The sequence below is a fragment of the Lontra canadensis genome, unplaced genomic scaffold, assembly GCF_010015895.1.
Source record: "Lontra canadensis isolate GAN:19392208 unplaced genomic scaffold, GSC_riverotter_1.0 scaffold60, whole genome shotgun sequence".
Classification (NCBI taxonomy): Eukaryota; Metazoa; Chordata; class Mammalia; order Carnivora; family Mustelidae; genus Lontra; species Lontra canadensis.
In genome coordinates, this window is record NW_022631054.1 from 11,643,522 (window position 1) to 11,655,313 (window position 11,792).

Here is an 11,792-nt window from a genome sequence, read left to right on the forward strand (position 1 = left end):
TGACCTGAGCCGAAGGCAGAGGCTTTAACCCACTGAGCCACCCAGGCGCCCCGACATTCACTTTTTTATGTAATACATTCAGCAGAGTCGTTTCTTACAATGATCATGCATTACTTTTATTTCAAAAATGATGATAAAAAGGGAGAACTAAAAACTATCTTTTCAGGGCACCTAGGTGGCTCAGCGGGTTAAGCCTCTGCCTTCGGCTCAGGTCATGGTCCCAGGGTCCTGGGATAGAGCCCTGCATCGGGCTCTCTGCTCAGCGGGGAGCCTGCTTCCCCCTCTCCCTCTGCCTGCCTCTCTGCCTGCTTGTGATCTCCCTGTCAAATAAATAAATAAAATCTTTTTAAAAAATAATAATTAATAAACAAATTAAAACTATCTTTTCATCCCTCCTGCAATAGTAGCTTAGACCACAAGAGATAAAATTTATGATATATGTGAAATGGGAAGAGGGTAAGGCAAGGAATGTAAAAATTGAATAGTCAGTGATTAAAAAAAATTTTTAAGACTTTATTCAGTCATTTATTTGAGAGGGAGAGAGAGTGAGTTAAGAGAGATCAAGAGAAAAAGCATGAGTGGGGGGAAGGGCAGAGGGAGAAGCAGACTCCCCACTGAGTAGTGAGCCCAACAAGGGGGGCTTCATCCCAGGACCTTGAGATCATGACCTGAGCTGAAGGCAGACACCCAAATGACTGAGCCCCCCAGATCTCCCCTTAGTCTGGCTTTTAGACATGCTTTACAAAAACTGGCCTAATCATATCCCAGACTTAACCCACATTTCAAGTGTAGCTTTCCCTTCCTATCTCAGCTGAAGTGACATTCACCTCATTCTAGCTATTATTCAGTTAATGTCCTCTTGGTCCTCCTATCTCCACTCTATTACCTGTTTCAATCTATTCTCCAATGGGAGGAAGCTTCTGAGAACTCTTCATGTGTGATACAAAGGCTCTTTCTTATTTAGCCTCAATCCTCATCTCTCTCTCCTCCTTTCCACAAACAAAATCTACTCCAGACATAGAGAACTACTTGTAGAGTTCTGTTCACACTTTAATGCCTATACAGATAATATTCTTTCTCTCTGGTATGTTCTTCCTGACCTCTTCTACATAGCTCTCTCAATAATCATCTCACATGGGTGTGTCCTCTGACCCCTTAATCTCACCTTGCACAAATCTCTGCTGTTACAGTAATTACACAGTATTTCAATTGTTTATCTGTCTCTTTCACTGGACTATGAGCTCCATAAGGGCTTAGATTCAAACCTACTCACCACCAAATGAACTGCGGCATACAAACTTCAATACTACTATATGAATCAAAATTTATAGTAAAGGGGCACCTGGGTGGCTCTGTTGGTTAAGCGACTGCCTTCGGCTCAGGTCATGATCCCAGAGTCCTGGGATCAAGTCCTGCATCCGGGTCCTTCCTCAGCGGGGAGCCTGCTTCTCTCTCTGCCTCTGCCTGCCATTCTGCCTACTTGTGCTTTCTCTCTCTCTGACAAATAAATAAAATCTTTAAAAAAAAATTTACAGTATGTAAGAAAGTAAATAGGCCACTCAGATTCCATACTTTCTATGTAAAAGCATGTTCATTTTTTCATTCACTCAGTCAGCAAACATTAATTTAGTACCTACTAGGGGCCAGGCACTATGCCAAGCCCTAGAGCATTGGTGATGACAATATGGACATATACACAAAAAGCACAAGAAGAATGCTAAGCAGATACATCCCAAATGTTAAAATTGGCCATTAACTTTTAGAATCTTGGAAGATGTGAATAATTTGTATCTTTTCCTTTAAAACCACCTCTACTTTCATTTTTGACATTAATGAAATGCATTAATTTTATAATCACACACACACACACACACACACACACACACGTGAGGTATCCTCCCAAAGTACAAATTCCTAGCAGTCAGCAGAAATAAAACACCCATGGTAAATAATGTATAAATTTGCAAATCATAGCTAATGTGAAAGCAAAACAATTTTTGAGAACTTTTTTTTTTTTTAAGATTTTATTTATTTGACAGAGATCACAAGTAGGCAGAGAGGCAGGCGGGGGGCGGGGGAAGCAGGCTCCCTGCCGAGCAGAGAGCCCAATGAGGGGCTCGATCCCAGGACCCTGAGATCATGACCTGAGCCGAAGGCAGAGGCTTAACCCACTGAGCCACCCAGATGCCCCAATTTTTGAGAACTTTTAATCAGATTCTAATTATAGAATCCTAATATGGGGGACCTGAATGGCTCAGTTAGTTGAGCAACTGCCTTGGGCTCAGGTCATGATCCAGGAGTCCTGGACTTAGCTCCACATCAGGCTCCCTGCTCAATGGAGAGTCTGCTTCTCCCTCTCCTTCTGCCCCTCCCCCAACTTGTGTTTCCTCTCTCTCTCTCTCTAATAAATAAAATCTTTTTTAAAAGTTTAAAAAATAGGGACGCCTGGGTGGCTCAGTTGGTTAAGCAGCTGCCTTCGGCTCAGGTCATGATCCCAGCGTCCTGGGATCGAGTCCCACATCGGGCTCCTTGCTCGGCGGGGAGCCTGCTTCTCCCTCTGCCTCTGCCTGCCATTCTGTCTGCCTGTGCTTGCTCTCTCTCCCTCTCTCTCTGACAAATAAATAAAATCTTAAAAAAAAAAAATTTAAAAAAAAGTTTAAAAAATAAAATTTACTTAAAAAAAAAAAAGAGAAAATAGGGGCACCTGGGTGGCTCAGCGGGTTAAGCCTCTGCCTTCGGCTCAGGTCATGATCTCAGGGTCCTGGGATCGAACCCCACATCAGGCTCTCTGCTCAGAGGGGAGCCCACTTCCCCCTCTCTCTCTGCCTGCCTCTCTGCCTACTTGTGATTTCTGTCTGTCAAATAAATAAATAAAATCTTTAAAAAAAAAGAAAATCTTAAAAAAAAAAAAAAAGAATTCCAGGTGAGCCTGGGTGGCTCAGTCATTAAGTAACTGTCTTTGGTTCAGGTCATGATCCCAGAGTCCTGGGATCAAAACCGCATCAAGCTTCCTGGTTGGCGGGAAGGCTGCTTCTCCCTCTCCTACTCCCCCTGCTTGTATTCCCTCTCTCGCTGTGTCTCTCTCTGTCAAATAAATAAATAAAAATTTTTCTTTAAAGATTTTATTTATTTATTTGACAGACAGAGATCACAAGTCAGCAGAGAAGCAGGCAGAGAGAGAGGAAGGGAAGCAGGCTCCCCGCCGAGCAGAGAGCCCGATTTGGGGCTTAATCCCAGGACCCTGGGATCATGACCTGAGCTGAAGGCAGAGGCTTTAACCCTCTGAGCTACCCAGGCACCCCAATAAATAAAATTTTTTAAAAAATTTTAAAAAGTGGGGTGCCTGGGTGGCTCAGTCGTTAAGTGTCTGTCTTCGGCTCAGGTCCTGGGTTTGAGCCCCACATTGGGCTCCCTGCTCGGCGGGAGGCCTGCTTCTCCTTCTCCCATTCCCTCCGCTTGTGTTCCCTCTCTGGCTGTGTTTCTCTCTGTGAAATAAATAAAATCTCATAAAATTTTTTAAAGTTAAAAAAAGAATTCTAATACAAAGAATAAGACTAAAGTATGCAAAAATACATTAGGATTTCCACAGTGCCTACTCTTGAAAAAGATCCCAGGCAAATTGTCCAAGGAAAACACTGACCACAATATCAATACCACCAGTTTTCCACATGGCAGAAAGAAAATTATGTCACTGTATTCCACTTAAGGCAGAGGAGATGACAGCCTCTATACAACTTATCCAGAAGACAAATTACTAAATAACACCATATTTCATCTATAGAATGATTTACAGTTTATAGTTCACAAAATACTTTGACCTTCAAAATAATTGTTTTCTGGTTCCCACTGGATAGATAAAAAGTGGAGGATTAAAATGGAGAAGGCCTTTCTATGATTCAAAATCCAAAAGCCATAAAAGAAAAGATTAAGAAATTTGTCTACATAAAAAAGAAAAATCTGCATAAAAATACACCTAAATCTAAAAGTTTTTCATGGGTATAAAATAAGAGAAGTCAGAAGACAAATATCAAATGGGAAATATTTATAATACATACCACAGAAAAAAAATCTATCATATATACATGAACTATTTTAAGTATATATGTATGTATGTACACACGTATAATATATAAAGACATAGAAATCAATAGAAAAGAGACCTATGACAACAGATAAATAAAAATTTAAACAGGTAGTTTACAGAAAATGAAATATGAATAACTCAACATAAAAAGATGCTAAACTTTAACATAATTTTTTAAAACTTAAAACCACTCTGAGGTACCATTTTTCTCTATCAGACTGGCAAAAATTCAACTTTGATAACAGCAAAGTGTGATTCTAACAAAACTGATCCTAAAGCCAGAGTGCTTAGTTTGAATTTCTACCACAATACCTATATGATTTGGGCAAGTCTATTAAATTCTCTTCCTGAATCTATTAACCTAAAAAATAAAGATAATAATAGTACCTATCTCAAAGGAATATTAGTAAACTTATATATGTAAAAAAATATATGTAAAACAGTCTGAATAGTACCTGGCACATAGCACCTTTTAAGTATAATCTAAGATACAGCTAATGATGGTGAGTTACAGGCAAGGTATATTAAAACAACCTCCAAGGAAAGCAATTTGGTAAAATTTCATAGTTATAAATGCATATATCCTTTAACTTAGAAATCCCACTTTCTGGGGCGCCTGAGTAGCTAAGCTGGTTAAGCACCTGCCTTAGGCTCAGGTCATGATCCCATGGTTCTGGAATCAAGCTCCACCCAAGCTCCCTACTGAGCAGGGAGTCTGCTTCTCCCTCTCCCTCTGCCCGTCCCTCTGCTCATGCTCTGTCTCTCAAATAAATAGAACTTAAAAAAGAAGAAAGAAAGAAAGAAAGAAAGAGAGAGAGAGAGAGAGAGAGAAAGAAGGAAGGAAGGAAGGAAGGAAGGAAGGAAGGGGGGGTGCCTAGTTGGCTCATTTAAGTGTCTGCCTTTGGCTCAGGTCACGATCTCAGGGTCTTGGGATAGAGCCCCGAGTAGGTCTCCTCACTCCATGGGGGAGACTGTTTATCCCTCTCCCTCTGCCACTCTCCCTGTTTGCACTCTCCCGCTTTCCCTCTCTCTGTCAAATAAATAAATAAAATCTTTTTTAGAAAACCAATTTAAAAAATTTTTTAAATTATCACAATGAATTTAAATTTAAACAACTGAAAAAAACACCCACTCTGAGTACTTGGCAAAAACAATACTAATGAGACACACTGAAGTCATCCATATGATGACTTGGAAAATAGTATAATACCCATTGTTGGTCCAAAACATTCAGCATCACCCACACTATACATTGTAATAATTGGGCTTCATTTACTCGAAGAAGATGAAATGCTCATAAAGGCCCTTATCATAGATTTCAAATTCCAACGCGATGTTCATTTTGCTGAACAATGAAGTGTACAACACTAAGAATATATCTATAAACACTTCCACACAGGGAAGAAAAATTAAGTCAGCTTTCTACTCTAAGTAAGCCAGGGAATGAGTACATGTAAATATGCAATTTTCCTTTTACAATTAACATAAGCACAGGGATGACTAGGTGGCTCAGTCGGTTAAGACTCTCCCTTCGATTCAGGTCATGATCTCAGGGTCCTGGGATGAGTCCCACATCAGGCTTCTTGCTAAACACGGAGCCTGCTTTTCCCTCTGCCTGCCACCATCCCCCTGCTCGTGTGTGTGCTCTCTCTTTCTGACAAATAAATAAAACATTAATAAAAAAAATTAACATAAGCATAAAATGTTACTGGGGATTCTGGGGTAGAGAGTCCCTAGCTTAGTCTCTCAACATATATACACTTTTAAACAGAATTAAATAGGTCTACCATATACCAAATCTCAAAAGATTTTTGTTTGAGACCGTCCCAAATATATATCTGTATGAGAGAGTAAGATATCATAGATCCAGGGTACACGAACTTGACATTAATTCACACAAACATCTGTATCACCTAATACTACTTTTTTTTTTTTTTAATTTGTCAGAGGGCAAGAGCGTGAGAGAGCACAAGCAGGGGAAGCAGCAGGCTCCACGCTGAGCAAGGAGCCTGAAGAGAGATTTGATCCCACGACTCTGGGATCGTGACCTGAGCTGGAGGCAGGCGCCAAACTGACTGAGCCACCCAGGTGTCCCCCAGTACTACTTTCTAACAAGTAATAAGGAACCTCTAATTCAATCCTGGGTCCCTCAGGTCTGAGCAGCCCCACCTATAGAACCCACTATCTCCTCTTTTCCATTTCCTGCTATCATACTAGACAATTAGTATATCCATACCAATGACATATTCAGCACACTTCACAGCCTCACAACCTCCCACTAATTCAATAACCTGTACTTCCATTCCCCTTTAACAGCACTATAACAGTTATATCCTAAAGCTTTTGGGGGTTTTTTGTTTGTTTGTTTGTTTAAGATTTTATTTATTTATCTGACAGAGAGAGAGCACAAGCAGGGGGAGCTGGAGAGGGAGAGGGAGAGCAGGCTCTCTGCTGAGCAGGGAGCTAGATGCTGGGCTCAATCCAAGGACCCTGGGATCATGACCTGAGACAAAAGCAAACGCTTAACCGACTAAGCCACGCAAGCACCCCTATACCCTGTTTTGTTTTTTTTTTTTAATCTTGAAATAACAAACTCTCAGTTGTCCCATTCTGTATTTCTTTATTATTATATATTTTTTAGCAATCTCTACACCAATTGTGGGGCTCAAAATTACAACCTCAAGAGCCGCACACTCGTCCTCTAACTGAGCCAGCAAGGCACCCCTCCCATTCTGTATTTCTTTTTTTTTTTTTAAGCTTTTATTTATTTATTTGACAGAGCGGTCACAAGCAGGCAGAGAGGTAGGCAGAGAGAAAAGGGGGAAGCAAGCTCCCCACCAAGCAGAGAGCCCGATGTGGGGCTCGATCCCAGGACCCCCAAGATCATGACCCAACCCAAAGGCAGAGGCTCAACCCACTGAGCCACCCAGGTGCCCCCATTCTGTATTTCTTAAAGAACCTGGTCTTCAACCACATTTGTTTTTGAAAGAATTTATTTATTTATTTGACAGTGAGAGAGGGAACACAAGTGGGTTGGGGGTGGGAATCAGAGAAGGAGAGGCAGGTTTCCCGCTGAGCAGGGAGTCTGATGCAGGGCTCCATCCCAGGACCCTGGGATCATGACCTGAGCCGAAGGCAGACTTTTCACAACTGAGCCACCCAGGCACCCCTCAACCACATTTCTAATTGTCTCCTTATTCTCCAAGTACACTGGGCCCTCTGAAGGATTTCCTTCTTAAAACCCCAGCTTGGACTCTCAGACTCCACCATAACTCCCACAATATCACTAGCACTGTACAGTTACTCTCCATCTTATCTTCTCTTCTTATATATTCCAATTCTGGATCAACCCAACCTTACCTTTTCTGCACTCCCACTCCTAAACTGCTGGGGATAATGCAAATTCCATGCTACTGGGCCCATTACAAATATATTATATCTAACTTTTACTGGGCCCACAATGTGGTCAGCAATCTTTTTTTTTTATTCTTAATCTATTTTCATTTTCCATTGAAGATTTCCATGGCCCTAATACTCACTGTAGCTCCTCAGTCTCCAGAAATAAGTGACCTCTCTAAAGGTAACTAATCACATCAAGAAAGTAAGACCATCTGTCAAATTCCCCCACCTTCTTTTCCTTCTACCACACCATTATCCATCTTAACTTCTAACCTTTTAGTATCAAAAAATGAAATGCCCTGAAGCCCTACTCAAGCTCTCTCTCACTATCACTCTCTCTCAAATAAATAAATAAATAAATAAAATCTTTTTAAAAAATAAAGGAATGGAAGATGGCGGCCTCCCAGTCTCCGGCCCGGAGGAGCCAAGAGCCCGGGGCCCCACTCCTCGGTGCACCCTCAGAGAACAGCGCCCAATTACTCCCGTCTGCCTGGCCTCCGGCCGCGCTCCGAGCCAACCGAGCCTGCTACCCGTTCAAGATGGAGAAGATGGGCTCCATGAAGAACCAAAACATGTCCCAGAAGTTGCTTCTATTAAGATGAAGATGCGGCAATCTTTCCCTTAAATACCACAGAGTAGAAGGACACCTGACCCTTCAGGGAAACTGCCTTTGCCAGGGCATTACTTCCAATATCAGTCCTGTCTTAAACCATTGGTTCTTCAATCAACCAATCAATCTTCGTGGAATTTAGAATGAAATACAAATGTCATATTTCTTTAAAAATAGCAACCAAAATGTCTACAGATAATGAAAGTGTGTGTCCATTCCCCTCCTGACAAAATAAAAAATGGTTTTTCCTCATTTATAATTGAAATGTGCTATATTGTTAAAGAAGAGGTCAATAAATGCAAGTGCAGTTCCTGAAAAAAAAAAAAATAAATAAATAAAGGAATGAAATGCCCAAGATATTTCCTAGGTTAATTTTCCCCTCAACCTACAAAACTGTTTCACCAATACTTAAAAAAAAAAAAAAAAAGTGCCATAGTGGAAAGTTCATGTTCTTGCCTGCAGTCTTCCCAATTGTAAAAGAGGAATACTGATACCTACACCACAAGGCTGTTGGGATCTATAAAGCATCTTTACAGTACCTGACATAGAATATATTCTCAATAAAAATGTTACCATCAGCTCTCTTTCACAACCACACTTGCTGAAAGAGTAATTTTACTCACTGCCTCCTATTTGTTCCTCAATCCATCATGATCTATTGCTTGCATTTCCACCATTGCACTGGCCAAAGTGTCTTTTAGAGGAAACAAGTAATCTCCTAATTGCTAAATTCAGTGGTTTCCTTCTAATCGTCATTCTACTTGAGCTTTGTAGCACCTGACAGTGACCGTCATCCCCTCCCATCTTGAAACCCTTCTTCCTTTGGTCTCTATTTTTTTTTTTAAGATTTTATTTATTTATTTATTTGACAGAGAGAGAGAGAGAGAGAGCGCACAAGTAGACAGAGAGGCAGGCAGAGAGAGGGGGAAGCAGGCTCACTGCCGAGCAGAGAACCCGATTCGGGGCTCGATCCCAGGACCCTGAGATCATGACCTGAGCTGAAGGCAGAGGCTTAACCCACTGAGCCACCCAGGTGCCCCTCCTTTGGTCTCTATTATAATACTATTCTGCTCTTATTCTTTTTTTTTTTAAAGATTTTATTTATTTCTTTGACAGAGACAGATCACAAGTAGGCAGAGAGGAAAGCAGAGAGAGGAGGAAGCAGGCTCCCTGCCGAGCAGAGAGCCCGATGTGGGACTCGATCCCAGGACCCTGAGATCATGACCTGAGCCGAAGGCAGAGGCTTTAACCCACTGACCCACCCAGGCGCCCTGGTCTTATTCTTGTCCCATTCCTTCAACCTCTCTTTCTCCGTGTCTATTACCCTTCAAACAATGATGTTCCTTCTGGTCCATAACCATCTTCTTCTCTTCTTTCAGTATTACCACCCCATACTAAGTCTTCAAATATCCCTGTTATATTCTCTCTTGACCCTCAAATTTACATATTCAATTTTTTTAAAGATTTTATTTATTTATTTGACACAGAGAGAGAGAGATCACAAGTAGGCAGAGAGGCAGGCAGAGAGAGAGAGAGGAGGAAGCAGGCTCCCCGCTGAGCAGAGAGCCCGATGTGAGGCTCGATTCCAGGACCCCCGGATCATGACCTGAGCCGAAGGCAGAGGCTTAACCCACTGAGCCACCCAGGCGCCCTATATTCAATTTTTTAAGATTGTATTTATTTACTTGAGAGAGAGTGTGACAGAGCAAAAGACCAGAGAGGGTGAGAGCGAGAAGCAGGTTCCCCAACGAGCAAGGAGCCTGATGCAGGACTTGATTCTGGGACTGCAGGATCAAGATCTGAGCTGAAAGCAGTCGCTCAAATACCTGAGCCACCCAGGCACCCTCAAATTTATGTATTCAGTTCCAACCTCTCTCCCAATTTTCAGACCCAATTTCCAGCAAACCACAGTAATATCTGAAAAGCACCTCAAATTAAACATGTCCAAAACAAAATTCATGGCCTTCCCTCCAAACTGCTTCTTCAGGGGCACCTGGCTGTCTCAGTGGGTTAAGCCTCTGCCTTCGGCTCAGGTCATGATCCCAGTGTCCTGGAGTCCCTGCTCAGCGGGGAGCCTGCCTCTCCCTCTCTCTCTTTCTCTCTGCCTCTCTGCCTACTTGTGATCTCTGTCTCTGTCAAATAAACAAATAAAATCTTGGGCGCCTGGGTGGCTCAGTGGGTTAAGCCTCTGACTTCCGCTGGGGTCATGATCTCAGGGTTCTGGGATGGAGTTCCGCACTGAGCTCTCTGCTCAGCAGGGACCCTGCTTCCCCTCTCTCTCTGCCTACTTGTAATCTCTGTCAAATAAATAAATAAAATATTTTAAATAAATAAATAAAATCTTAAAAAAAAAATGCTTCTTCATGTTCCCTATTACAATTAACACTACCAGTGCATCCCAGCCCCGAAGTCCGAAACGTCCCACTACCGCTCCCAACTCTGGAAACCTCGTGGAATTTAAACGTCCTAGAAATTCACGTCTTTCTCTTCATTTTCTTCCCACTATTCCAGTTCATCCCCTCTGGCCTGGATTAGCACAGTGGTTTCCTGCCTACCTAGGCTTTCTGCCTCCACACGGTCTTCACTTTCAATTCTTCCTTCACATGCTCACCAGAGATCATCAGTCATACCAAACCCTTGCTTACAAAACCCTCAGTGGCTCCCCATACCTGCAGAATAAAGTCCAAATTCTTCAGCAAGGTTTTCTCAGAGTTGTAAACGGAAAGGTCTTTAAGTCAAACAAACATGAGTTTCGTTTCTAGCTAAATCTAAATACTGGGTTAGTCCAGAATCTTCCAAGTGAAGGGTAAAAAGCAGAAGAGCGAAAAGGAAGGATGGGGGAGAATAAGGATGACAGAGAAGAGAAAAGGGGGGGAGGCAGTAGTGTCTCGGCGCGGGGGGGGGGGGGGGGCGGGCAGAGTACTTTCTAACGTAGAAAGGGAAAGTTCCCAGGAAAGAGTATGTTTGAGGGAAGTAAAGTGAGGGAGTCCAGATCTCTGAGGGACGAGGAAGGTTCTCAGTGCGGAGTTGGAGCTCTCTGAAGCAAGAGTTCTTCCTGAGTCTCTGAAGTGAGAAAAGTCCGTGAGAGGACTCAAGGACCGGGTCCCTGCTACCAAGGAACTTCTAAAGGGTTCCCGGCCTCTGAGGCGAGGAAGCGGAGGTAGGGATGGGGGCTGTCCCGGGACCCTGAAGAAAGTGAAAAGGGAAGGAAAACGGATCGAGGAGTATCCCCAGCCGCTCAGAGGACCCTGGGAAGCAAAGAGGTCCTGTCGGTGCTGAGACACCCTAGTGCCAATGCTCCGGAGCCGCGGCGGTGGAGGAGCCGTGCGCCCGGGCGCACGGGCCGGGGCGCCCCGGGTTTGTGCCCTATGCGCTCTCTCGGCGTTACCTGAGGCGGGACTGAGCAGCCAGAGGGGTGCCTGCGCGGGCGGGAGGCGGAGGCAGCAGCAAAGTGGGAGCATAGTAGTCCTCACAGCTCCGAGGCGGCAGAGGCTCTTAGCCCGCGGAGGTGGTGGGGGTCCCTCGCGCAGAAGCAGGCGACTCGTCGGAACTAGCGGCAGCGAAGGACGAGGAGGCTACTGCCATGGCCCCGCAATCGGGACCGTTTCCCCCGTCTGTTTGGCGGGGCCAAGAGAATGATCCCAACGGCGAGCCTGAAAAGGCAGCTGAATCTCCGAGGAGCTCCGCAGCCGCCCGCGA

The 11,792-nt window shown here is 43.5% G+C and overlaps 1 protein-coding gene across 2 annotated transcripts in view; it reads right to left on the reverse strand.

Moving 5' to 3' along the window:
• Window positions 1-11,792, reverse strand: part of TESK2 (testis associated actin remodelling kinase 2) — a 138,305-nt gene extending 126,513 nt beyond the window's left edge. The window contains exon 1 of one of the 2 annotated variants that reach the window (XM_032877620.1): window positions 11,482-11,792. The gene's annotated coding sequence lies outside the window, so the exon portion shown is untranslated. The remainder of the gene's footprint in view (window positions 1-11,481) is intronic. The other variant, XM_032877623.1, reaches the window with a different exon arrangement.